Source organism: Amia ocellicauda, chromosome 8, assembly GCF_036373705.1.
Source record: "Amia ocellicauda isolate fAmiCal2 chromosome 8, fAmiCal2.hap1, whole genome shotgun sequence".
Taxonomy (NCBI): Eukaryota; Metazoa; Chordata; class Actinopteri; order Amiiformes; family Amiidae; genus Amia; species Amia ocellicauda.
Window position 1 is genome coordinate 37,568,008 of NC_089857.1, and position 23,807 is coordinate 37,591,814.

At 36.6% G+C, this 23,807-nt stretch overlaps 1 protein-coding gene across 3 annotated transcripts in view; it reads right to left on the bottom strand.

The window, feature by feature from the left end:
* The window catches only part of sema6a (sema domain, transmembrane domain (TM), and cytoplasmic domain, (semaphorin) 6A), a 71,785-nt gene extending 56,391 nt beyond the window's left edge, over window positions 1-15,394 (bottom strand). For 2 of the 3 annotated variants that reach the window (XM_066711304.1, XM_066711303.1), the window contains exon 1: window positions 14,747-15,394. The gene's annotated coding sequence lies outside the window, so the exon portion shown is untranslated. The remainder of the gene's footprint in view (window positions 1-14,746) is intronic. The other variant, XM_066711305.1, reaches the window with a different exon arrangement.
* Between the last annotated feature and the right edge of the window lie 8,413 nt (window positions 15,395-23,807).

The following is a 23,807-nucleotide window of genomic DNA, read 5'->3' on the forward strand; positions in this document are numbered from 1 at the left end:
TCGAAGACTCTGTGACCATCTCTTTGATAGCGATTAGGCTCAAGTATCCACTCAACTAATGACTAAAGCAATAGTGTAACAGCTGCTGCATCATGTCATGCTGTATTTAGAAAGACATCCTCCTTCTTCCTTTTTTTTTGTTTTCCCAATGAGTCGTTGGTTAATATCTTGCAGGCACCAATCCTATCAATGTTGTGTGCCTACTGTACATCCCCCCACCTCCACCTCATGCCATGATGCTTAATCCAAGGACAAGCCAGACTTCCAGGAACATAGTTAGCTATCATTGTCAGTTAACAACCTGAGACAGTCTTGACATAACAATAAAATCTGTGTCTACTTTACGGTCGGTCTCAGGCTTTAAGACATAAAGAAGATAAGCCTGCTCATCCTCAGCCTTAAAGCACTTAACTGTTTGTGTACCAACCCATTATGGGCACTTAGAAACACAATCTGCAATGCTGAAGCTTATTTAAAAGAAAAAATATAACCAGGATTAATATATATTAAAAGAAATCATCATCATCATCAGCCTATATCGATCCCCTGCTGGATAAGGCCTCCTTAAGATTCAATCTAATCAATAGCTTCTCTTTCACATGTCATTCCAGCAAATTTAAATTTAATGCTATATAATTAACAGATGATTACAGTAACAAATTAAATTGGAAAAGAAGTTGAAGAAATTTGAAATCATTTTATGAATATTGAAATTTAAAATCAACAAACCACATTTTTCACAGCGCATTCTGCAACACTACCAGTTAATGTAATGAATATCTTTAATGGTGATTTCCAGAATGCAATCTAAACAATTTTGCTCTTTGCAATTCTAATTTTAACATTGTAATTTCTGCAATGCGAAATATGAAGCAGGACAGATTATTCAGCATTTCAGGTAAATTCTCCTTCAAGTGGGCTCGTTGAACGGATGAATATCAGCTTTACACACAAAGGCCTTCTGATATAACTATCTGGTGGGAACAGAGCCCCTTCCAGCAAGCGCTACAAATCAAAGAAGCTGTTCTGTATTTGACTAAACAAGATTAGGCCACCTCCATACCATCTGAATTCATTAACATTTGCAAATTATAACTGCTGTTTATAGTTCCAGATATAAAATGTATGTAGAACTGAGCTCTCATCCAAAAGACAAGAGAGCCTATGCAAAGCAACAAGAAAAATGTACTAAGAAACAAGAAAAACATTTTTATCCACACATAAAAGTATTTCTAATATGTCCATTATTCAACATTGTACATAATTAAACAATAACTGTTTACTGCACCAGATTTATAAATTTTTGTTCATAAACTACAAAAGCATATGAATGAAGGGTAATTTAATTTCAAATTCCAGGGTATTTCAAATAAATAATTCCTAAATATTGTCACTGTAGTGTAAAGTCTGTAAATACTGTTGATATATAATAGAAATAAAAAGTTAGTTAAGGACTTTAGTTCGTGTAATACAAAAATTGAATTGTTTTCCCAAAAAATTGACAAATCATTCTTAATGTGCACGTGCAGAAAACTGGCAGAAAACAGCACATTTTTGGTTGGCTGCTTGTAATATAAATGAAACTAGAAGGTCAGCGAGTTAAAGAAAGAGGCATTGTCCTCAGTAGCAGATTAACTATTTTAAAAAAAGGTGACGTATGCTGCTTCATGCAAGGTCTTCATCTAATCAAGGTCCAGCATAAGCTCATTGAGCAGAGTTTCGTACATTAATCAGGCTGCCAACAGGCTGATGCGTAACTGTAATAAAACACTGAAGAGACCACTGGCAGATACACAAAAGCCGTAACTGATTGAAACTCATTACACCCATCCAACCTAATGAATGAAATGGACCAGTAGCTGTGTTGGTTTCAATAAGGGTCTGTAGTGACTAAGACCATGTTTGCTTGAAGAAAAATACATGACTAAAACTGTGGTGTAAAAAAAACCATGAAGGCAACATACCTGCAGGGGCTGGATATATTTCTTAACAATGAAAGAATGTGATGTATACAATTTCAGAAGTTTACAACTCAAGATGAATAAAGACCCTTTTATTGTATTTCTGGGTAAGTTTATGACTAAGGCTGAGGTGTTGAGACTAAGACGACCACCAATAAGTGAGTTATGTGCATCATCCAGTTTTCAAATGGTTAGGAGAGAAGTACATGTGTGTATATGTTTTTTTCAGGTTCCATTTGAAATTCCATTCTTAAAATATAATATTTGCCAAATCCTATTTTGACGTGGCATATACACATGCCACGTCAAAATAGGATTTGGCAAATATGATATTTTAAGAATGGAATTTCAAATGGAACCTGAAAAAAAATGTAATATTGTTGGGATGACAATAGACAGACACTAAGGGCTGTGTCTGCATTCTAATATTTCTTTTAATTGTCAGCCATGACCTGGCTATGGCATTTTTTACACAATGTTTTTGAAGCATATTCTGCCTGTCATGAGTGTATGAGTATTATAAATCACATATGAGAAACCAGCCACAGAGAAGCATTTCCTAAAATGCTTTTATCTCTTATCTTATCTCTTATTTTAGTTACCATCAACGTTTCAGGACATGTAACACTAGTGGTGCAATTTTCACAGGATGCACATTTGTTTTTAATAGTTTCATTATATTTAAGTAGCATGAAAACACAACACAAATCCGCTATTGTAGGTCAGTTACAATGTATCCTGGACCAAAACATTTCAGACGGAGAGAAAAGGGGTTGAATGTTACATTTTACCCCCCCAAAATGTTTTTTTGGTTGTTAAGATAATGCTGACGTGTGTGATTTAAAATAAGTTAACAGGTAATTTGAAAGGTGTCTATTATTGTCTAAGAGATGTAATTTCGTAAAGTTTGTGTAGCCATTACTGATCATTTTCACTTCACAGTTCTCTAAGCCAAACTGCTCCAACTACTGTTATACAATAAGAGACACACTAAACATGACCTATTAACATAATAGAGGAGCGGATAATGGGTAGAGGAGATACACTTACTGATTTACTGCTCTTGAAAGATCTAAGAAAAAAACTAGAAGTGAGGAGCCATTGGCATTCTCCAGAATGGAAGGACCCTAGGCTAATGAGTAAAAAAAATACTTACTGTCCCAATTACAACACAGTAAGTCACTCATTTACCCCATAGAGGATGTTCACCTGCTGTTCACCTGCTATTCACCAGGGCACTGTGTGACACATCACAACGTGATGTCTTTCAGAACTTCAAAAGATATCCATTGTGTGGCTACTGTACTTCCCTCCTATACGACTCATTCTGATACTAGTAAATAATGTTCATCAGGTGTAAACAGGCAGGTAGGGGATATGACAAATCATTACATTCTGTGAATGGAAGTTGGGTGAGGTATACTTTAAAATGGACAGATGAGTGTAACATTTGTGCTGAATTTTAATAGGCAATGCCAACTGCAGTGTGGCCTCCGCTGTGTGAAAACCTGATGAAGCTTTAGGGGGTGTAGGACTATCTGAATTCCTGGCTAAAAATCAAACCAAACATTATTTACACAGGCCTTCTCAGAAGGTTCATTCAGGGTTGCATGCTGGAATTCCAAGATGGATTCCTAAGGTGTGACACTGTGTGTCAGAGCCAAGCCAACTTATGAGAGTTATGAGATGTTGCTGCCAAGCCAACTGTGGACTAACCACTTACTGATGTCAAGTAAAAATGACCTTTTAGCCAACCCAAGATAGCCACTGAATTCAAAACTAATTAAATTACCTTACATCACCAATCTTTGAGCACTTTGATGACAGTTTGACATTCTCTGTGAGTCCCAATGGCATGACGTCTAACTTGGTTAAGAGTTCTATAATATTCTTTGGTTTTGTTACTCACTCAAACCCTACCATAGTCACTAGAAACCCATCACATTACATTCCTCATGTTTGTTTTCCATTTTTTACCCCCTCCTGGTAAATGCTTTACTCAGCTGTATAACATTTTCCAGCTGAATGCTTTCATAGTACCTTCTATCTAACAGATGGTTTTCACTCTTCAAAAACCCATAGCACATCTTGGAATACAATTCAGGGTGATTTAATAAACCCATAGGAAATCTCATTGCAGACAGGAGACCATAAGAGAACGACTCCACCTGTGGTAGAACAGCAAGAATTTAATCCATAATTATATATATATAAATACAAGACATACACAGGAGATGTATGTTTTTATATATTTCCCTTTGCTTTGTAATGGACAATCCATTAATTTCCATTAACTATACACTTAAATTACATTATTTTGTATTTTTATGTAATATAATTATAATTATTTATCACAGTGCTATTAAACAGAATGTTTCAGTCATTGTTATAATAATAATAATAATAATAATAATAATAATAATAATAATAATAATAATAATCAGTACATTTCTTAAGTAATCACTCTATCTGATGTTATACTTAAAAATAATAATTAAAGAATACTGTTTTTAGAAAAGAGAGGAGTTTAATAGGATGAATAAGCTATCAAGTAAGGCTTGATCAATGTCCTTAAAAAGGTTGCCTTGGTGCTGTGAAATTTCAGTGTTCAGGTTCCTTCTGATCCATAACATTTCAAGGAAAGAGGTGGTGCCTCTTCATACGACCTTTAACTGTATCTTACTACAATATTCCCATTGAAGACATTCTACAATAAAATAATCTATATTCTGTAAGAGAACAATTAAAGGGCCTTTTACTTTGTCAGGCATCTTCACAACCACCCCCCCCATCCCCATTCAAAGACCCTTGATAGAAACTGACAATGCCGAGGTTTAAGCTCCTCACAGTCCTGATCACGCCTGCTGCACCACACAGTCTATCATTCTCACAATTACTACTACCAACAAAGGGTTTAAAACAAACCAATTAATTGTTCCAATTCAGAGCAGAAAGGTAAATAAATGTACACATGAAGGAATATCCAGGCCATAAATTACTCTGTAGCACCAAAAGTTCCTATATTCTTCCAGACAACACATAGCACTAATTAGCCTGTCATGCCGTTTCACAGACCTACACCCCTGCACTGGTCCCATCCTTCTCGTGCAGGTCTTGTGACAAGCATCCTATCCAATTAGAAGAGTATCCTGGGATGGCGATAAGTCAATAAGAACCACCAAAAATACTGCACACAATTGCTTTTATCTAAACCAGCTACATTACATGAGAGCTTGCCCCAACGATCACAAAAATAAAGAAAAATCCTGTGCGACTCTTCTAGAGATCATACCACACATTCAGTTATGCATTATTGAGGCTCTGATACAAAAAGCAAAACCATGTTGCGCTCTTGCTCGAAATCCTACATACTTTAACTTCTTTTGACATAGAAATTGCACTCAGAATCATTAGCTCAGCCTGACAGGAATGTGAATAACTGATGGGAGTACAGTCGTCCGTTTCAGCAGACACCACCAGTGTCTCATGTCTGGGACCATCTCAGCCTGAGCAGATGTGGCTATCTAAACCTGATTTGCATGTTTGTTGCCCGTGGCTCTGAAACAATCAACACTGCAATACACAAGAGCAGTTCAAACACACAGCTAAAGAGACAATCATTCAAGGGTGCTGCCGGGCAGGTTACCTTAGCAGAGGTGTAGTGTAATGCTGTAGAAGTCCATCTCTTTTTCAGGATAATAAGTATAATACTTTGTATCATACTTTGGCAGATGGTTTATTACATATTAATAACCAAGTTCTTCTTTAAATACTTATCTGAACTAAATATTTCAGTACAATATTCCCATTACAAGGATGAATATAAATGATAACAAAATTACAGGTCATTTTTGAATTATTAGCTTGCATTAGTTAGCTGACCGGGAAAGAAATGCTTATTCAACAAGAGCAAGCCTGCTGAGGACAGAGAGCACAAATCCACCATTGTAAGCAAAACACCACACACTGAAACTAACCAGAAATCCTCACCTGAATTGTTCCCACCGATTCAGAGTTTTATCTGTGAGATCCTCTTTCCAAGGTGCCACATCAGATTGAAAACCTTGTCAACTACAGCTTAGGAAATTTAAGATGGAAGAGTAAACAACCTAAAGAACAGAAAACACTTTGAATACATTCGAAGGTCTTACTGACTTAATTTCCTCACGGTCTTATCCTTGCAATGTAAACACAGCCAACATAACTGATAACAGAGTCTATATGTGCCTGTGGCCTTGGAGAGCTTTACTCCCCAAGCACATTTTACCCAAATATATTTTCCTCTAGGGAGCACATATAACAAAAAGCACCACTCGGATAAGTACAAATTATACCTACATTTTAATTAAATGAAATATTCATTAGATTAAGTTTACACCAAATTAAAGACTACGTGAGCTTAGTGCTTGCACTTTGTGCATGGAAAGTGAAACAAATCACTGACCTAAAGCACAGTACAATCGTGTCATAGCCCTAGTTCTTTTTGGTATTTCCGTTGTAATTACTTCAGAGTTTAAAACAATTTGTGTCAATTGGTTTTAAATAGTAAGAGCAAGTGTAACAAATTATACTTTTCCCCCAGTATTACTCCTTGCTAACATGAAATCACTGCAGATGTAAGCTTATCTCGTAGAAAAAAGAAAAAAAAACAGCGGTGGGAAGCAAGTTTCTTTGGGCATTCTACTTTTTGTCTATTAGATGTCTGAACACAATAGATTTTACAGTATGTGACAATGCCAGTGAAGCATGCATCACCTCCTATAATGAGCCCAGTGGTTGAAATGTGTGTGTGTGCATGTGCGTGTGTGTGGTTGTGGTGGTCGTGTTGGTGGGTGGGGGGCGGGCAATTAAACCACTTAAATACCAAATGCTGTCACATTCCATAGAGCTGTAGAGAATGAGTGACAACTTTGATCAGATTAAACCCAGTTTGAAAAACTAGTTCACATATTACCATATGAAAAACTGTAGAATAATTTATAACTTTGACGTGACAGTTTTCTGCTGGGGTGCTACTGTCTCAAATGAAGCTGTTATTTGAAGTGCACAATGAGTACTTTATAGTCAGTTTGAAAGAACGTGCACATATTTTCATTAAGGAGGTATGTAGTATAGCTATTTCTAGCTAATGATTTTACAGCTTTACCAATTAATCAATGTGTTGACCATTAGCTTGAAACAAAGCTTTGTTTTAGCCTTAGTCACAGTGAAATAGCTCACAGCATTTCAAAAGTAGCTGTAAAAGTCTCACAAACCCTCTCCAGTGTTGTAACACATTCTGAGACTTACATTTTACAACACACATTTGGTAATTTACTCGCTGTACTTTGCCTTCTACCTGCTTACTTTTTAAACAAATTGCCCAGGACAACATGGTATCAGGACACTGTTAAGCTTTAACGGTTTCATTAATCAGCACAGGCAATTACATTAAACCATGTTTGTTTAAGATAAGAAGTCTTTCAACATTAAACATTTAGATGAATTCAGTCCCAGGCCTTAGACTATTGAAACTCGACAGGGAATCCTGAAGCCTCACATTAAATGTTAAGTAGGGTAATGAAGGGTGAATGTAGATCAAAATGAGGCGGAAAATAAATGTTTCAGATATGAGACCAGAAGCCCTTGTAATTAACTAGGTCAGATTTTAAGCACTGGCATAATATCTGGAAAATGTTACACCTTTACTGTTTAGTTACACTGTATGGAAGGCATTGACTTAGTTGTATTAGCTCACATAAACATTAGAGGGCAGCCTAATAAACCTAATAAACAAACAAAACAAAAAAATAAGATAAGATATTGGACTACACATTTAATAATTTAACCACTTAGAGGAATTAATCTGCAACTTATGTAAATAAGTAATTTTCCAGACAAAGAAAACAGCTTGAACAAAAATCCAAACACTTTCAAAATAGGCAATACATAAGAGGATGTTACAAAGCTACAAAGTTGGCCGAGAATCCTACCAAAATCAGAATAAGTGAAAGTTTTGTATATTGTATATTAATGCAGGAAGATACTTCATTCGACAGGTTAACCCCAGAATACTCATCCCAATTACCAGACCTTCCAACAAATTACTTTCCACAGTTTTAGTATTAACCATTAGTTAATTAGCACAGTACAATGAAACCTGAGTATGCTGGACATCAACGGACATGGAAAAAGAACAAGCTGCTTTTCTAGAAAATAAACAAAACTACACACAAGCCTGTAGGTCTTTGGAGTCAAACAAATTAACCATTTCAAAATAATGGACAGCAATGGAAACAGTGAAGGAAAAGAGTGAAACCTAGTGCTATTTCTATTATTATTAAAACATTCTACTGCCTCATGATAAAGTAAACTTTGAAAGAAAAGGACCAAAGCATTGAAATGTCTACTGCCATCACTTGACCACACTGCATGGTACGCTGTTCCTTTCAGGAAATCCACTATGCTGGACACATTTTTAAAAACAACATCGCAAGAGTGCTGGAAACAAAACAGACATGTACATCATCAGATCACTGTTTGTTTCCATATTTTTATTATTCACATCCTGAAATTTTATTTAAACACATTACTCAACAGAGTTCAGGACATCAGCTTGCATTCGTGCAAGGGATGTGTGGACAAGCTGGCTGACTATCTAATGTCATTTGCGGCTGCCAGCAAAACAGCTTTCTCCGAACCATGAAGTGATGGAAGCGCCTGTAGTTGCCATTTCTCCAGCTGCTGCAAGAGACTTCCGAGAGACAGCGCCCTGCAGGACACGCCTCTAGCACGAATGCAAGGTGCCATCTGCAAAGCTCATGCATTAGATTGTATATGTTTATAAAATAGTAATATTTTTCAAATGTAGATATATTAAAAACCTATCGAGCTGTGAACATTTAAAATAAAAATTAGCAAAGTGGTGTATAAACTCTGCTAATTGCTTTTAAATTTTCCTTGGATCAAATAACTAGAATGCTGAGTAATAATAATAACAACAACAACAAACATATACTTCAACATTATACTTCAAAATGTGCATAAAATATTAGGCAAAGAATGAAACCGTATATGGTTGCTGTTCTTTCTTTTTTTTTTGAAACTATTGTACAAACCTATGTATATTATTTTATTGTTGTATAATGTTTTGTTTTTCCATTTGAATTTAAGGATATTACTTGTAACTTTATTAAATATTTTTGGTTGCTATAATTTAATACGGGATAGTGAACATCTGCATTTTTAAACGTGCAATCATAAATAGACAGATAGCTAGACCACACAGATAAGTACTATATAAATAGACAACAGTACAGAACATTCACTTTTTTCATACTCTCTGAAACTGACATTTTTCTGACACAAGTTCTAATGCCAATTAACCAATTGCATATCTATAGCTAAGCTGTTGTGCCAACATGGTTTTAAGTATAGTGCCCTTTAGTACAGTGCATGCCCTTGTATTGTATATACCCCATTGAAATCAAAGCACAATGAACATCTCATTCTGCCATTCCTTTCCGGGAGCTGTGTAATGTTTTCATTATGTTTCTGAAAGGTGGAATAACAACGGAGAGGTGGTGAAACACTGAGGGCCTTGTAGCAGCACTGGGTGAACTAGCCGTGGTCCTCCTTCGAGCACATGGCAACAATTTTGTTAATTACGTGTAATATATGTACACATATTCTTTGTTTTAGCTATACATTCTCTTGACAGGGTTGAAAGGGAACTTAAACCAACAGCTTCAGATATAGTGCCTCATTTAGAGTAAAGTATCTCAATCTGAGGTAGCAGACTCCAAATCCCAAATATTGTTTCAACACTTTATCTTGATAAACACAGCCATGTAGTCACTACAAATGTTATAGGGTTCCAACTTAAACTTACATACACAAAACCAAAAAAATATGAGTGCCTCATTCTCTTATCCCATATATATTTATTAACTGTCCAAGTTATGCAAACATCTTATCAAGAAATAACACTCACAAGCCTGTAGCAAAAACACTGCTGTCGAAAATACCTAGCTACAAACCTTAAGCTATGCATCTTTCCGAGAACGGTTTCCTTAGTTGGTCACTAAGAAAAGGGAAATCACAAAGCAACATTTCTTAAAAGAGTCAATAGGTCTTCATTAAAAAAAAACATTGTACAACAGACAAGAAAAACCAGCAACCCCACCCCTAACATGTGCCTTTGTGAAGTCAGTAATCAGCATGTCCATGTCCAACACATTTCCTTTAATCATAGTTAAAAGGAAACACCTTTGCGATAACCCAGTCCTTTCCCCCAGGACAAGAAAAGCTTCACCCACTCCCAATATCACTTTTCAAAAGACATCTTTCTTGTCAAATTAAAGACACACAATCCCTTTCCCAAATAGGCAATCTTCTCAGGTCTAGGAGGTCTTCAGTTGCACCTGGCCATGTTTGCACAGTGATGCTACTGAACCCAGAAAGTAAAAAAAAAAGGAAAAGAAAAAAAAGTGTAGGACAGTCTATCCAACACCCTGGCTTTCCTTTTTAAATGTAGCATAACATTCTGTGTAGAAAAGGTCACATTACCAAAAGGATCGCAGCTTCTCTGTGTCATCTTGCCTGGGATTTCAGCCCAACGGCATTTACCAAGACAAGGTTCTTTATTCTATTTAACTGAAGCTAACCACATAATAAGAGAGAAAAAAACTGGCTAAAAGGCCTGTCTTGTTCTCATGTCAAAAATAATTTACATTAAGAAAAGGTTTTTTAGTAAAGCTTACACATAATAATAATAATAATAATAATAATAATAATAATAATAATAATAATAATAATAATAATAATAATAATACATTAGTAGTTCTAGACACAAGTTTTAAGAAGCCCTTTAAAGAAAAATAGAAACATAGAACTTAATCAAACCTAATTTATCCTATGGCATACTCCTGTTATCTGTAACAGGCATTACACCATATACCACACATAGTTACAATTAAAGACAATTCCCTTGGTAGTAACACAAAATCATAGTCCGCATCTAAATGAAGAATACAAATGACATGGAGACGAAAGCAGAAACAGCCATGTTATTTGTAGTCAATATCTCAGGTCTGTAATAAATCAATGTCACGGGCACTCACGCGGGCGCCCCTATCTGATCCTTTGTATGGGAAACAGCCCTCCTGCAAGCCTTTTGAAACTGTAATGTGAAAGGAAGAGTGAAAAGAAGGTGGAGATACAGGCTAGCTTGTCCACAAATTATTTTCTTATGGGAACAGGACTGTTTAAACTGAAGGTTTAGGACAAATATTTAAGATTAGCTATTATCAAAATCATAAATGCATGTATAATCTATCCATCATTACCATTACATAAAGTAACCACACAGTATCGTCACCACAGTACATAGAGCACGCTGTTCTTACTTCTATGCTATTAAAGTTGTTTCTTACCAGACACCTGCATGTAATATATCTTATAGAAAGAAAGACTACCTGCCTTTGAATGTTACCCTTTTAAGAAAGGGAAACATTTGAGCAGGCTGGGTCATTTTCACATCACTTCACATCAAAGATTTCTCAAACTCTAGAGGGGGAATGGAGCCGCCAAGCAGTTTCTTACTCTAACAAAGACCTCTGACTCTCACCGAGCGAGATTAGCTAGCACGTGTTGTTTTCGCTTAATTAAAAGTTCTCAGCAATAAAAGCAGCCTGTGGCAAGGCCGTATTTTACAATAAATCAGGGTTAACGTCAAATTGAAATCCACATCCATTGTTGCCAGTGAAAGGAATTCAAAATCTAAATGATTTGTTTTCCATTATGATTTACTTTATATATTATATTGTATTGTTTTATTACATTGTACTGCTTTAAGAATTCTCAAATCTGTCCTTCACAGTGCTCTTTTCCGATCAAACAAATACAACAACCTTAGGGATACTACTTAAATGCACTACATTTTACAGTATGAGAAGCCAAGGGGGTGTGGGCTATGACTCTCTCGGTAATTTACATTGCAGTGTGTCGACTTTATCAGAAATTCTTTGCCAGTGTTTAAATTCACTCCTTGGCCTGAACATTCTTCATTCATTCTAATGAAACGCCTCCCCTGATCTGGCAGACAAAGCAGCCATTAATCTTTGAACTGTACACTACAAGCAAATCCAAGCTCAAGGTATAAACTATCAAATACATATGCCTCTGTTCTCACTCTCCACACGACAAACACAATTCTGATTGGTTTCTAAAGCGATTCAGGATTTTCTTTCCCCCACCACTTTCTTTTCTTTATGTTTAAAAAAAGCACAACACTGCAACCTTTAATGCTTTTTGGAGCAAACATGCGCTGAAAATGACTGCTAAGAGCACTGCCCTGCAATATTTCCAGCCATTCCCAAGGCACCCCAACACTATCTGAGGCTTTGAAACTATGGCAACCGAATAAGAAAGCAGGCTCCATGATTAATAGATGAAGATCCCAGTGACAATATAGCAAGGCCATAACTCAGGACGAGCACAGATGTGCTTACATCAAGCCCAAGTCCAAGTGCACTTGCTATACACTTGAATATGAACAATGGATTCCTGATAAATGCACGATCACAATAAAATAAGAGAAGGGCAAGTCTGTCTGCTAATCAACATAATACTTTATTCAGAATTTCTATTCCTAGGTCTAGAAACCTACATCTGAATCTGTCCCCCACCCTCAATACATTAATTTACCTACAATGCAGTTTTAAAAACAAAAGTTTTAAAAACAAATATTAACTAATAACATTTAAGAACAATCCACTACTGTACTTGATTCTGAACTTTAAACTATGCCTTCAAGGTGGTGGATGTTATACAAAAAAAAAAAAAAAAGATATCAACAATTTTTACATTTTCTTTTCTAATTAGTTTCAATTACATCTCATTGTTAATGTTAAGTTTGAGTCACGTTAATATGATTTTTTTTTTATCATTACACCACATGGTCAACATATAATAATGTATAAGCAACACATTTATAAAAGTAATGTGTTTATATAAAATGAATGTAATTCCTGGTAACGTGTACAGCATCTATTGTTTCTTTCATACTGGTATTGAGTGGCTACTTCTTGTAAGTGATAAACTGGGATTTGCATTTTCGCTATATTACAATCAATTTCATGTAGCCTATTGAATAATTGCTGTAGCACCACACGGGATGTGATCCCATTGTTTGCAGAAATGTCTAAGAGGGATAGCTACTACAGGGGTATAATTACCATCAGATCAGATTTTTACCTAATCTGCATGTACCTCATGTCTCCATAAACACGAGTGCTGGCTGGAGTACTGTTAGTGTAAACTTGCACATCTGAAGATGCGATTGATACGCATGCTTTAATCTAATTCTTGTACAGTTTTCAATCTGACTCCCTGGCAGAAGACGCAGCTGCGCTCAGAGAAGCGATCTGCGTCCGAAGAGTAACACGTGTAAGCGGGGGTCAGCGACTGTGCCCTGCCCAGGGACTGCATCTAACAATTTCGGGTGACAAAGAATGCATAATTAATATGACAAAGAAATGCAGCTTCGCGAAAAGAAAAGCGGGCAATATAGTATATGAGCATGTGCGGCTGTCCAAATGTCCCCTTTGCTCCTCTATTCAGACCCCAAGAACGTGCTTAAAAATCAACCCCGAAACTTCACGCCTTCAATTGCCATCAGCACCAACTTTTCCTTGAGCGAAATGGGCTTCTGTGTCTAACACCGGGGGGGGGGGGGGGGCTGATTGCATTAGCAACTGCAAATATCTCAAACGAAACAGACCAGGGCTGGCTTTAACTTTACATTGAGCCACAGCAGCGCAGAGAAGCTGCTCCACAGACCGCGCACGGCTGCACACCTGCTCCGCTAGCACTCGTGGCTTTGACACCGTCATTCGGTGTGTCTGAGCAACTGAGCAATGACAGGTACTGTGGCATCCCGAAACAGTACCCTAATTGTTCAACCGCTTTATAAGTTGGAAACTAAGTGCTACATCCGTGCAGAAGATGTCTCGTTGAATCTAGAGGACACCAGTTTGGAAATGTAACTTGTGTCGATGCAGGGCAGCACCAGGACGGACCCAAACTACCACCAACCAAGCAAGCCTTATTAATAACAGACTGCCTGGCAAATGCACTTTTTTAAAATGCAGATTACTGTCCTGTTATATAGTAAGACTGGCATTCAATTATACGGGCCCGACGTCGGTCAATTCAGTGGGACAATGCAACTAATTAGAAAATAGCTTTTTTTTTTTTTTTTTTTTTACTAGGTTTGCATAGCTTTTTTCAAAATAATAATTTGAACAGAATAAACCTGCACTGTAGAGTGTATTTCATTATTGACCATTGTGTTCATATATATTGCAGGGATCTTCAGTCTGCGCCTGGACTACATGTCTTGATAGGTTTCCGCTGCTTATGTGCACGTTAATACCAGCTGAACACCTTGGAGATGGAAAATAACATCCACAGTGTTCACCATACATCAGCTGGACGAGCAAAAATAAGTATAGTGTCTGAATTTAGCAGAGGAGGATACAAAGCACTTTAGATGGGTTTTTTTTTTTTTTTTTTTTTCCAATATGATCAGAACAGGAAAGGGACTTTGCTTTTGAAAAGAAAAATAAACGCACACACAACGATCCCCGGCACACTGGTCGTGTGAACGCAAGGACACGGGCATCAATGTTGCCATATACAAGTTACTTTATTTCGCACGCTGGAGCAAGTGTATCTCCTCATCACCCGAAAGACACAGTAACAGTATCCCAGCATGCAGAGAAACTTAGGACACAATACTCTACCTTCTGCTCATGGATGGGCAGCAGGCAATGAGAGCAGACCTGGCTGCAGTGGCGTCCCGTTAGTAATCCATTTAAGACGGGGTCCTGGAGCAGATCCAACTATACAAGTCTGTAAATGTGCGCTTCGTCCAACTACATGAGGCTGCGAGCAGCGCACTGTCCGTGCCGAGCTGCGGAGGGCAAGACGAGGCGCGCTTAATGGGAAAACAACTTTTGGGGCTTCACAAGGCAAAATCCCGTCAAAATCCAGCGTCCAAGCCAGCGGTGCTTAAAATCCTGTGAGCAAAGCGAAGGAGAGTGGATGTGGCCTCCCAGCAGTGAGCATGCAGTGTCCCGGACGCTGATCACTCGCAGCAGGCTCAAACACAGCTCCGCACACAAGCTCCCGGTCATCCTATCTGGAGATCCCGGCAGCGCACACTGATCCCAGCTGTCAGTCGCCGCGCAGGGGCGGAGCTACGAGCCCGGCTGGAGCGCAGTGCCGGGGCTTTGGAGGGGCTTTATGTGCTCAAGTGCTTCAGTGGAGTAAAGCTTCTCATTTGAGTTGCAAAACGTTTTTATGCATGCATGCGTGTTGTGTATATGTTGATTGATTGATTGGTTTTATGTTTTTTAAATGCGTTTCAGGTTATGGTTTTGGTACACATAATAAGAATAATAAAACAAGGCACACAAGCCTCTCCAATTATGGAATATCAACTATGCAAATGTAAAAAAATAAAAATAAAATAATAATAACAATAATGATAATTAAAAAAAAAACGTTACAAGAGGTACTCAATATTGAAATACTGCTTTCCGAAGTAACCCGAACTCCCCGGAGGTCTTCGGGAGAGTTCGGGTTACTTCGGAAAGCAGGGTGAAAGTGAATGCACGCTTTTACATCGTGTTGACTTCTAGGTATTGGGGTCTTGCTCTTGATCAAAGCGAAACCCAAGTCCGGTGGGCTTTTATTGTCCCAGCACAGGATTTATCATCGCCCTTCTTTATGATCCACGTAATAACAGCCAACCAGTTCCGTGAAGGAAGAGGAGAGCAGTCCGTTTCTGTTGCTACACAATCACGGTGTGCACTGGTCCGAGGCATGCACTGTTTGTTTTAAAACTTTTAAATGACATGTCATTTTTTCCCAGTTAAATCAGGCTACAGCACTGTGTTGTGGAAGAAGACAAAGCCATGCCGACGAGAACAACACAAACTGTTTCCAATGCCAGGAACCGTAGCAATTATAAAGGGATTTCCTCTTCAACTATCTATAGGAATAATGACGAGGTGCACTGATGCCAGATTAGGCACTGTGTCAGATAGCTGTTAAATGTGCCAGGTGTTCTTATATGCAGAAGTAAAGGGGAATGACACACACACACACACATACATATACATATATATATATATATATATATATATATATATATATATATAATTGTATTTTAAACCCCGCATTTGGTTTGTTTCTTTGAATATTTATAGTCAGTAGACAGGGTTTGGTATCATCACATATTACACAATTTGATGCATATTATTGGTTGTGTATGTTGTGCTAATGAAGGTACATTTAGCAGCTATACAATAAATCAGTGTCATCCTGTTCAGTGTTATCTGTGTTCTGGCAAATAATCACACCTTTACCACCTAAAAGCCAAGCAATCAGTAAAAATGCTTTTCATCTTGCTAAACGTGCTTTTAATCCAAATATTTATAAGTTACAGCACACACACACACACACACACACACACACATATATGTTTTTGATTGTTTTCCTCCTTGCTCTCTTTCCCGTAGCCCCTGACTGTGACCCTACATCTTGACAGCACTTAGTTTTTACTGTCCAGGATGTATGACCTCACTTACTGTACTTGCCTGTGTAAATTGGAAGTTGTAAAATGTATTATATTTTGAATTGCTATGTTTTATGTAAATTGAATTTGTAATGTTTGATACCTTTACTTAACTGTATTTTTGCACTTTGTTTTGCACTTTTGTAAGTCGCCCTGGATAAGGGCATCTGCCAAAAAATAAAATAAATAAATACATAAATAAATATAAAAAAATAATAAAAAAATAATGATGATAATAATAATAATAATAATAATAATAATAATAATAATAATAATAATAATAAAGCAGGGAACACCTGGATGGGATGCCAGTAAATCACAGGCAGCATGTGCACACACATACACACACATACACACACATACACACACACACACACGCACGCACACACAAACACGCACACAGGCAATTTTGTAACCACTAGTCAGTTGCAAGAGTGGAGAACAACCACTGCCATTGTTGTCTTAGATTAATTCTGTGACAAGTCCCAGTTCCATTTGAAGAATGCAGATGGGCCTGTCCGGGTGTGGTGACAATTCTGAGAGTACTATCTACCTCAATGACTGCATCTTGGAGACTCACAGATGGCACTGAAGTTGGAATGAGTGTGATTTGGTTTGCCAGTATATCCTAGCTTGTATGACTACTGTTTATGTTTCAATGCTTTCACCATGGTTGTGGGGTTATTTTTCAAACAGGTTGCTTACCTTCCAACATGCCAATGTATTTGCTGATGTGACCAGTACTTCAGGTGACCAGGTTTCCAATAATTCCAGTGATTTTCTGAAAGGCCAAGTCACCTGCCTGATTACTTTGTATATGCACTGCACTATCATTTGATGCCAAGGACTAGAGTTACCTGTTATCCGGGAAAGCAGTATGATGGCTCAAGCACTCACTGAGAGACTCAATGCATCACTGAGATGAAATATACGGCCCATAAAGCAATCAATATGTACACATTATTCAGATTTCTGAAAGCTACCAAAGCTTTTGAGACTCCAGTAATTCCGAGTCATTGTTGATTAGAGTCTATTGACCTTAAGTCATTTCCCAAAATGAAGTCATGCACTTCACTAACCTAAGGGTTTGCATTACTAACGCAAATGTTTTTGTTTCTTTGCATTTAGATATATCAAATTACCCCTCAAAACACAGGATGATATCAAAAAGGTTATTTGTATATGAAAATGAACCATTTACTGTTACCTTCCACTTTGTACTTTTGAATTGCTATTATTGGCCTTCCCTGCCTATTTTTTGCATTCTTGGCTTCGATGAAGACTTTTCCCTCATTAGTGTGACACGTGTATCAAATTCATAGGATGTTTATCATCATGTCCACAAGGAAATAAAGTATTTCAAATGTGTCACTGTCAGGATATCAGGCAGATTGGTTTTGATAACTGATAATTTAGAAAATATGCATATTATTAAAAGTATTTACCAGTGATGGACTAGCAGAAGATATTTGGATATTTTTTAAACCATGCAAAGTGTAGGAACAGAATGGTTGATTACAAACGCATTGCTATATTTCATAACACTCACCCTCATAATAAGAAGGTATGCATTATAAAGGCCCTTTCTTTATTGTTAGAAAAGGGGATGTGCTTCGAAGTAAAAAAAGAAAAGAGTTGATCCACAGTAACACTCACATCAGATTGTGACATCTCTCCTTATCGAATAACAAGGGGAAAGTTTGTCAGAATAGAGGCTAAACAAAAGCAGTGTTGGCTGTCTGACAGCAAGGAAACTGGCGATGCCAATTATCATTTTGTCTGGAAAATCTCTCTTCTATAGGCTCGACAAAAGCCTAATATCTTAGACTGTTTAATCAATCTACCATGTAAAAGGCACGGTAATCATTGGCCTTAAACTGAAAATATAGACTTTAATTAGCTCCTGAAACCAATAAACAACTCGTAAATTAGAGATTTAAACCAAGGATGTAGCTCATGGGCTCTGTGACTTTGTCATTTTAGTCAAAACAATTGAGAAAAGTTAAATGTGTAACTAGTATATCATGATGGAAATATATACCAGTAATGCACTATTGACAGAAATTTAAATAATAGTCATTATTATGTGGGTTCTTCATAAAACGAATGTGACAGACATCATAAAAATCATAAATCAGTTTTATCTAAGAAAATATTAAAATATTATATACAGTAGCTTTTATGTTTCAATAGAATTGTGAGAATATTAATCAAAATTAAACAAGAAAATTGCATCAACCTTGATATCCATTTAAACTATATAAATGTCAAAAGCATCCTTTCTTTCAGTGTTCTGATTATTGCATATCAACCTTTATCATTTCTTATTATTTTTCCTCCTCACAGGGGTTCTACAAGTTGCGTTATCTTAACATAATTATATTAAAATGTAATTAAATTGAAATAAGGTTTTCAATCTGTATTTATTGTGCTTTTTAAAGTGGTTGCTTATTACAGCAAACATTAAATGGTTCGGCTAATGCCCACTGCTCTTCTTTTCAACAGAATAAAAGTGTATCATAATTCAACTGATTAAGTCCAGACTTAAATATTAGGGGGGGGGGATAACATAAATGTATGTGCTTGTTAATTATTGCTGGATCTGTAGTTAATTGATGGCTTTTCTGGTTGTATAAATGCCAGAGGGATTTTAGTCATTTGTAAGGTCACCTCATTTTGGCCTTTAATCTAGATGTGATATTCTTTAATATACATAAAATAGTACTCGGTACAGCCATTGAATTGAATCGAATTGAAGCAGACAAATACTAGCCACTAAGCCAGGCAGAAATATTTCCCCATGTATACAGTATATTGTACCGTACATAGACCATAGGCTGTAATTCTGATTTCTGACTTGAGACCTGTTTGAAAGAGAACTGCGCTCTCACTGAGCTGTTGTAATATTTATATAAAAGACTGGCGTGTACACTGAAATGTCCTCAGGCATGCTTCTGCTATCATTATGCAATCAAGAAGTTGTACCCTAGGAACTAGATAGCAATGTATTTGGTTGGTGCTTTTGGTCACACTTTATTTTAAGGTCTAGCTGTTAAGTATTTATAAAGCATTAACCATACATTGCTGATGAGTTGAAAAGTGAAATTTAAATACCACAGACATTAAATATTTAAAATATGTTTTTGGATTGATGATCTCAGTTTCATAGTTAATTGTAACCTTTAAAAAAATCAAAATATGCATATATATATATCAAAGAAGAGAAAAGAAAAGTTAATACTGTTTCTTTCTGGACAGTGTTTAGCTGAGGCTCTTGTATTAGGAACTTTTTTGTGTGTGTTTTACTCTATGATATAGTTGTTACTGAATATATATGACCAAATCCTTGCACTGCACATATAGTATATCTAGTTGTAACCTCACTTTGAAAACTTAAGTGAAGTAGCACTGTATACAATAAAGATTGATTAACTAATTGACTGAATTAATACTTTTTTGGACACCTTAGACAGAGCACACACTCTATAGTAGGGAAATGGAAATTAACAAATTAAAAAAAGCCATAGACCTCACAGAGATTTAAACTCTGAGTGTTAACTGGGTATAAGCAGAAGTTACACACTGCAATAAAAGCAATCCTTGTTTTTTCCTTGCAATCTCAGGGTCGAAGGATTAGACAGTGCCGACCCTTATCATAGTTCTCTACTGCCTTAATCCTTCATCCTGTCAGAGCAGACACCCAAAGCAAACAGAAATATTGGTGCAGTTCATGCTGATGGCCGTCCCTCTGTGCTCAGGACACCTGGGACTTCATTAAAATCAGTTCCAAGCAAAGCTTGCTATGCTATATAATTCAAATAAAGACAGTGGAGATATATAGACTATATAGTATATAGGTAGTATAGTATTTTAAAAACAAAACAAAACAATCATTTGTACTTTTATACCACATGAACAAATTTGGCACCAGCAACTCATCCTTGACTTGCTACATAGTTTGTAATGAGAACACAGGTAATACACAATCTATTCGGATGCAGCATACCAGCTACATTTTTTACCACTTCCACAAACTTCAAAACATGTTTTTTTGTACTATTCAGTCTCATAGGAGTACAAAAATGGTTCACAATTAAGTTGGGAAAATGCATTTTCAAAGCATGTTCTTTTTATTGCTTGACAGATAAAAAAGAAGTTTGATGCACTCTTCTTCTTTTGTCAAGCATCTGAGGTCAGAGCACTCAAAATACAACAACAAAACTGCACTGTGCATTTCTAAATTTACACCATTGTTTGACTGGATTGTTTTATATTCTTCATTCGTGATCACTGTAACAACATGCTATTCAGTAATTTTCATACAATATCATTAATGTACCAACCATTGAAAGAGTTGGTTTTTAAAACAATATGCAGTGGAAAAAAGAAAACTATAACTGTTTGAAGTATAATCAAAAGAATGGTGGTGAAAAATGGCAAGGCACAAGTTAATTCCGCAGAAAAATGCATATGGAATCTAAACTGCACAATCCTTTATCTTGATGCTTAGCACATGAAATAAGTAGTTACCTATGTTCACGCACAGCCAATTAATTACAGTAAAAAATGAATGATCAAAAAGCAATCTGCGATTCAATTTCAGAACCCTGTCTTGAGGTTTCACGGTATAATGCATAGGATAATTTCATCAGCAAGCTTTAGTGTTCAAGATCTAAACAGAATATCCTGTAACAGACTTAAGGTTCATAAGTATAGTGTGTTGTTTCAGCTGGACAGCTGTCATTGAAGATTAGAGAATATATTTTCTGGTGGTTTAAAGTACATTAATAGTTTGCTTTAGGGGGGTATCTATCAAAGCATTTACAATCTTGGGTAAGAATTAACCGAATACTCCTCCGTTATGGGTGGAATGCAAACTGTCTTAAGGTGATATTTGGAAATCTGAGCTGGAAACCCTGTCATGCAAATAACGTTGAACAAGACAAGAGTACTGGAGAGCTGTTTAGACAATGGATAATAACATGTATGATGTTGTTTTAAAAAGGATTAGATCGCTTCCAGAAATATGCTTTGCTTTGCAGTTCCTGTACCTTACAGATATAAAGAGTGTAATTCTAGTGCTAGGGCAAGCTCTTCAAGAGGATACATTGTGAAAACTACAGTACATTTTTGTAAAGACTGGAATATCAAAAACTCTCTGATTTGAAGGCACAGAAGACTACTATTATTTCATAATTATTTAAGTTTTTAAAAAGCATTAAAAGTCTCAAAATGTGTATATTTTAAAACTTCATGTGATTGTATTCGTGAGAGGAAGGTAGTTTTTATTATTTCTTTTCACAATGACTTTTAGCATACTCGTTCCCCCAGATGTGTTGGATTTTTTGGTTATATCGTTCCCTCGAGATTTTCAAGCACTGGACTTGTTCCATAAAGGAAATGGATAGTGTCCTACCACAAATGTTAGGACTTCAGATGTTGAGCTGAGCAAAATTGAAGTCAGCAGGACTGCCGACATGTGGATAATTTTCAAACGAGCTTTGCAGCTCCACCAATAGTGTCTATCAGCACTTTAACATGTATCATCAGGAGACGGCTCCTTCAGAGAGATCTGCATCTCACAACATAATGGCCATGTGCAGACAAGCCCAAGGTTAAAGCAGACACAGGAATCACATCACAATATGGAGCCTGAAAAAGTGAAGACGATTAAAAAAGAACAAAGACAAAATAAAAAACTACAGCAGATTTCTCCACAGATTTTGATTAGATTAGATTCTTGAGTGAAAATTGTTTAGTCCATACTTCCATCTACAACATATTTTCCTCGTAGATGATAGGGCTAAATTTCAACTCACCATATAACCAAATGCAAGGACTTATTAAGTATCCCTTCACTTTCATGCTAAAATATAAAAGTAAATATAACAGGAACACAGAAATAGTTTCAAAGGTTGAGGTGTCATTTGTTTCGATGATTTACAAAACAATTAAAAAGTCAAAAGAATAGCTAAAAAATCAGGAGCTAAATAAATACAAGTAAATCCAGTGCAAGGAATGCACAGGTTGGAATCAGTTCGGTTCTAAAAGCTTCAAATAATTATCTGATTGTATTTTTCTTATACATTTGAAATGAATGCATATGTTGTGAGAGAACATTTCCCAGAAGAGAAACACACAAAATGAATGACATTAAATACTTTCACATTGCTGATGATTTAGTGACATCCTTTAGGCCAATGAACCTTAACCAACAGATTATAATTGAATTCTCCATGCAATAGGCAAATCTATTCAGGGGAAACAAAATGGAGAAGGCAACAACAATGCACCTCTAAGGTTTGAAAGGATTCTTGATTGTTTTACCAAAAGTCCTCAAACACTGCTTTTCCACATCACACCATTACACAGGTCTTGCTGCTAACACCAGATGTATTGTTTTCAAAGTTAATGGCACTGCTTACCCTTGAGGGTTAATCAATTATGTTTTATACTCATTGTTCCGTGCCTATTGTTCAGACTGATACTGTACAACACTGTTCCCTATCTCGGCATTCTGACAAGGGTCCAAGGACCCGCCACAAGTTGATTTTCAGTAGCAGACGAGGACAATGAGAGCCTCAAAGATTAATGTGAGAAATGCACCCCACTGCAAAATGAAAAACGATACTGTCTCCCGTTGCTTGTTACCACCATCTCAGTTTCACTAGAATATGACCAGCGCCTTCCCCCTTACGTTCTGTCAAGAATAATGGCAATATTGTCTCTCTCGACTTTAAGCAAATGTACTGGGAAAGTGACAAAGACATCATAGTTTCAAGGACCATTTGTGGACCGTTAATTGGCAAGATATGATGTATCTCAGCTTGGTACAGTAGCAGCAATGTCTAATGTTGTGTTTGAAAAGTTTCAGTGGGAGGAATCCATAAACTTGTAGGACTGTTTATTTTTAGAACACAAACCAAGCACAGAAAGACTGTCAACTGTCACAGTGGCTGGATTGCGTTGAATATTATAGTTAATATGTGGCGATGTATGCAAATAGGTTAGTTGAGGTAGTATTTCTTCTCACAGTTATTTTGGCTGGATGATGTGAGATATTAGTTAGAGTCTTTATTCAATAAAATATTAAATAAATCAATTGTATTGTTTCCGTTCTTATTTTCATCAAATGCATAAAAAAAAACTCCTTAGTGAATTTGTTGTAGCCTAAATAGATAATCAGGAATTTCCTCTCAGTGTATAACATACATCCAACAGTA